At 44.3% G+C, this 6036-nt stretch overlaps 1 protein-coding gene across 3 annotated transcripts in view; it reads left to right on the forward strand.

Moving 5' to 3' along the window:
• BCOR (BCL6 corepressor) overlaps positions 1-6036 on the forward strand; it is a 125735-nt gene that overhangs the window by 38499 nt on the left and 81200 nt on the right. The gene's annotated exons all lie outside the window — the stretch shown is intronic.

Raw genomic sequence — 6036 nt, forward strand, 5'->3', positions numbered from 1 at the left:
ACTTGTGTAAGTGTGACATTCAGGCCACAAGCGCTACCCACACATACAAATGGTGATGGCCTCAGGCCACATGGTCATTCACAGAAGGTGAGCAGGACTCAGTTATTCCTTCAACAAACAATTCCATGGAGCCCTTCTTGTCTGTTTGGCACTGTGCGCACACCTATTGAGGGTGGCTGAGGGATACCTCAGATTACCAGGCCCCTCCTTGGAGAGTTTACAGTCTTCCCAAGCGAGGTAAGCCCCTCAGAGCTGAAAACTTCATTGTGCTCTCACGGGGAGAAAGAACAGCCCTTGGTGTTATCCTCAGCCATGTATTTTTTCAGCCAAAGGCCTGATTATGTGTTTCTGCCCACTCTCCACTTAACAGCTGACTAGCCAAAGGTTTCCCCAAACTCTGAACAGCCAACCTGCTGAATAGGGACTTGGGAGCTGGGAGTTTTGTTCTTTCTTTCTCAAGGCTCCACCCAGATGACGTCCCACGGCAGATGTTATGGGTAATGCCTGCATGTGGCACAAAATTCTGAACATATAACAGGGTATGTGGAGAAAAACGTCTCCCCTCTCATCCCTCAGGTGCCCAGTTTGCCTCTCTGCAGGCCACCGCTGCTCCCAGTTTTTTGCTTACCCTTCCCAAAACAGTCTGTTAAGGCTGATTCTTTTTTTTAAATTTTATTTTATTTTGAAAAATTTCAAACCCACAGAAAAGTTGAAAGAACAGTACAATGAACACCCATATACAAAGGCAGATTTTCAAATGTGCTATATTTATTCAACACGCCTACCCTTGGCAATAAATCAAAACCCCTTCAACGATCTGAATTAATTTAACTTTATCTTAAAATGTTACTTAGGAATACTTTGCCCTCATAGACAAGTTGCTTGCTTGTTCATCATGCCCCCTTCTCCCCTTATCAGTGTGCCTTGTACATAGTAGGCATTTAATAAAGCTTGTGGAATTCACTAGCCCAGACTGCATAGTAGTTACTGGGGCATTGGTGGTTCAGTAGTAGACTTCTTGCCTTCCATTCAGCCAGTGCATCTCACTCACAGCCACCGCCCATCTGTCAGTGGAGGCTTGCATGTTGCAGGATACTGAACAGGTTCCAGCAGAGCTTCCAGACTAAGATGGACTAAGAAGAAAGGCCTGGCTATCTCCTTCTGAAAATCAGTCAGTGAAAACCCTATGTATCACAGCGATCTGCCCAGGCTGTTGTGCATGAGGTTGCCATGAGTTGGGGGCCAACTCACCAGCAGTCAACAGCAACAACAAAAACTTAGTATATTGGAACCAGACAGCCTGGGTTAAAAACCTGGCTCGGCCACTTTCCTAGCTATGCGATCTTAGGCAGTTATTCTCCGCGCCTCACTTTTCCCATCCATAAAATGGCGGGGTGGGGGGGTTATAACTTATTTTATAACGTTTCACAAGTTAGTTGACAGATGTAAACCAGTTCAAATAGTGCCTGGTACATGGAAAGTAGAGGAGATCCGAGACTTAAACACGGTTAGTATCCACTTTGCTTTGGTGATTCCATGTAAGTCATTTGGCCCATAGTTAACGGCCTCCGAGTTTTCATTGGTAACCGCGAGAGAGGCCCAAGGAAACCAGGAATGTGGCTTCATAATTGTTCCTTGCCTAACTGAGAGAATTGGCCTTGCTCAGAGGCAGAGCAGCTTATAAGGGACGGGGCTTCCCGTGGACAGTTTCCATACTCATGGAGAGTTCCTAGCCGTGCTTATTAAAAAGACATTTGAAGGGAAAGTCCTTTTTTTTTCTTTCTTTCTTCTTTTTTTTTTTTTTTTTTCATTTTCTAGCCTGGCTAGTTGCTGCCCTGCTGATAGAACCATCTTAGAAGAAAGAACTGGCATTTTCTTTAGAGACAGACCCAGGAAGAACATGTTATTCTCCCACAGGGAGCTCTAGGCTCACAAAGGCTTGTTTCAGGCCCAAGTCCAGGGTCAGATGGAGCAAGTGGGCCCAATCCCAGGAGCCCTCGCTGTTTGGCAAGCCAGAGAAGGTCTTGTGGTCTCCCAAACAAAGTTGTCTGGGATGGTCTTAGCAAAGGAAGTGTGGAATGGTGGGTGTCTTAAGAGCCAGAGGCAAGAGAGGACTGAGGAAAGATAAAGGAATTTGTTTAAGGGTATACTCTGCTGTATGCTATAAGATACTGAGCCTAATATTAGGCTTTGACGGCTGTAATATCTGACCTTGACTTTGTGGTGTTTCTGCCATATAATTTAATTAACGTGTGATGCCAGCACAATGCCAGAGAGTCAAACATTCTGACAGCTCTTGGAAGCCACATAAGTCCCTTTGATGTTCCCCCCAGTGAGCTGACACACAGGGAAACCTCCTAAGGTTGAGGACAACCCTTGATACAATGTACAGAAATTTAGCTGCGTCACGGTTACATTTGATGGCACTGGCCAAGCTGCCTGCTGGCTTTTCACAGTTTTGGAGGCCTGCTGCGGTTTCTGAGGGCCCCAACCACTGTGAGTGGCTCCTTGGGGGAAGAATAACTCACTCCTCATCGGGGACAACATTTGGAGGCACCCTTGGCTCAGATTTTACTCCACAAAATGTTTTCTTTTTCCTTGACTTTGCCTATCACCAAGTTGCTGAGCTGCACTCAGGAACATAAATTAGATAAGAGGCATATTAACTAAGGATAAAATAAAAATAGACCATATATATTCATTCTCTGTATAATCATTTAATACCCACCACACACCTACCAAAGCTTTGGGCATTTATTGCAGAGAATAAGATAGTATCTCGGCCATCGTAAAATGTTGTACTGAGGAGGGAAAGAGAAACAGAAGGCATATATAAGCAAAAAAGATACATTATTTCAGGTTGTAATAAGTGCTATGAAGAATTAAGAAGGGTATGGGGATAGAGGTAGATAGGACGTTCTCTGAGATGGCAAATTGTGCCTTATGAATCTTGAGTTGATAGAATAATGCACTCAGGCAGTGTATCAGTCAGCTATTGCCACAATAATGCTTTGTAACAAACCACTTCAAGACTTAGTATCTTACATCAATCAGCATTATTTTCTCACTTGTCTGTGGGTCAGCTGTGGTTAGCTGATCTGGACTGGCTCTACTGCGCTGGGTTTAAGTCTGCTCCATGTGTCTTTCATCCTCCATGGGTGAGTAGGCTACATGTAGGATATGTTTTCACGGTGATGGCAAAAGAGAGTACAGTGGAACTTGCATAGTGTTACTTCCACCCGCATTCCACTGGCAAAAGTCCTGTGGCCTGACACCAGTGTCATGGGGAGGCACACTGCACCTCTAGTGGGATGAATTGCAAAGCCACATGGCAGAGGGTGTGGATACAGGGTGGGGTGAAGAATTCGGAGCAGTAATACAATCTGAAACAGATGGTTCAAACCAAAACTATGTATCTCTAGCTATGACATTTATATATACAAATACATATATCAAATGATAAAACTGTCTTTGTTGGAATCTTCAGTTTTAGAATAAATTTAAATAAATTCATGTAATAATTACATACTAACATCCCCAAGGTGGTTTATTATGGGGCTAGAGACTTCTGGGTCATTGCTGTCAGCCTCAGGAAACCTGGGAAGACAGGCCACAGGCCATTCTAATGCCATGATAGAGACTTTTCTTCCTGCCTGGGCATGCCAGGTGTGCTCTCACAGCCAAGTGGGAGGGTGAGAGGGGACACCAGACCCAGCAAGTTTCCTTGTTGAGCTCTGAGTGTGCCTTGGAGTGGCACAAATCTAGTGTAGGTCTCAGGAGGTGTCACCACCGGGCCTCCCCCTATTACCAACTAGACCATTAGCTAGTCTCTCCAGCTCTCTAGGACACCCAGTTGAGGTCAAGTTGATTCCAATTCATGGAAACCTCACGTGTGTCAGAGTAGAACTGTGCTTTATGGGTTTTCAATGGCTGTGACCTTTTGGAAGTAGATCACCAGGCCTTTCTTCTGAGGTGCCTCTGGCTGGACTCCACCCTCCAACCTTTCAGTTTGCAGCTGAGCATATTAACTGTTTGGATGCCCAGGGACTCCCTCTAGGACACACCTAGTGATCACTTTGGAGGCTGTGATCACTAGGTCGAAGATTCCAGACCTTCCTTGCAGTTCCTTTCCCCCCAGTGCTGTCCCACCTTTCTCATACCATCCTTGAACAACATGGGAAGGATTCCTAAGTGTCTCTTCAAAAAGGTGGTGATTTTTAAAACCCTGGCCTCCCTTCAATGAATTCCTCCAGGGCTGTACAGTCAGCTAAGTTCTGGAACCTGGCCCTTCCCTTTAGGAAGGACAATTCTTTTTCAATTGATTCTGATGGCTAATGAAATCCAAATGCTATTGCCCAAAGTGATTCCAATCAAAGGAGTCCGCCGTATAAAAATTCAAGTGGCAGCATCAAGGTTTACATTTTGTAGGCAGAATGGGCACTGGGGCAGACATGTTGAATGGTGGGCCTGATGGGGGTTTATACCATCTCTTACTTGGAAGAATTCTGGCTTCTGTTTCCAAAGGCATGTGAGGTCATTTATCTTCTGTAACCAATCCTCAACCAGTATTGGAAGGGAGACCAGCTGGATGGAATCGCCTTCTAGACCAGCTAGCATCATAAAGTGTGTTAACATTCCTAAAACTGCAGCTTGGGCTCTGATTTCACTTGCAATGTTGCTTGGTTTAACTGGGTCCATCTTGAAGCCATGGGAGGGTCAAAAGCTGGTAAATTCAAGATGGACCCAGTTAAACCAAGCAACATTGCAAGTGAAATCAGAGCCCAAGCTGCAGTTTTAGGAATGTTAACACACTTTATGATGCTAGCTGGTCTTGGGGCCTCCTTTTAGGTACTTAGTTGTTGTTAGCTTTCATCAAGTTGGCTTCCAATTCAAGGTGACCACATGCGCAACAGGACAAAATGCTGCTTTGTCCCACACCATCCCCATGATTTGTTGTGGATCAGACCATTGTGATCCATATGGTTTTCATTGGCTGATTTTTGGAAGTAGATCACCAGGCCTTTCTTCCTAGTTTGTCTTAGTTTGGAAGCTCTGCTGACGCCTGTTCAGCATCCTAGCAACATGCAAACTTCTACTGACAGACAGGTGGTGGTTGCACATGAGGTACGTCGGCCTGGAAGTGAACCCTGGTCTCCCTCATGAAGGCGAGAATTCTACAACTGGACCACCAATGCCCCCTCTGCCCCCTAACTTCTAACTTCTAATAGCATCAATTAGCATTGCCTGATTTGGCGCTTTATAGAAATAGAATTGTACACTATGGACTTTTTTGTGTGTCTGATTTCTTTTGCTCAACATTATGCTTATGAGATTCATACGTATTGTGTGCTCATTAATTCTCTTTGGTGTGTGGTGTTCCACTCTATGACTATACCACATCGTGTTTATCTACTCTTCTACTGTATTGATGGGCATTTGAGCAGTTTTGGGTTGGGGCTATTACAAATAGTGCTGCGATGAACATTTGTGTATATGCCTTGCGGTGAATCAGTGTAAACACTTCTGTCGGGTATGTATGTATACTCAGGAGTAGAATTACTGGGCCATAGGTCATGCATATGTTCAGTTTTAATACAAACAAAAAACCAAACCCACTGCCATCGAGTCGATTCCAACTCATAGCGACCCTATAGATACTGCCAAAAAGTTTCCCAAAGTGATTGTACCAATTTACACTCCCACCAGAGTTCTCCTTGCCAGCACTTGGAATTTTCTTTTTTTCCTTGTAGCCATTCTGGTGGACCCTATTAGATTTTAACCTCCTTTTTTAAAGGGCAGAAACAAAGTATTTTTCTTCCTTTAAAATTCTCCTGAGTGTCTCCTGCAAAACCATCATGGGAAAAATGTTAGCCTATGCTCTGGGAAATAAAAGCCGGCCATTTTCTTTTAATTTCAAGTAAAATCTGGAATTTAGTCCTTGGGTTTTTTTTTTTTTTTTTTGATGACAATAGCTTCTGGAAACTGAGAAAATAGAAATCCAGATCAAGCTTCAAGGCTCCCTGGCCCCCACCCCCC

The sequence above is a fragment of the Elephas maximus genome, chromosome X (genome assembly GCF_024166365.1).
Source record: "Elephas maximus indicus isolate mEleMax1 chromosome X, mEleMax1 primary haplotype, whole genome shotgun sequence".
Lineage (NCBI taxonomy): Eukaryota > Metazoa > Chordata > Mammalia > Proboscidea > Elephantidae > Elephas > Elephas maximus.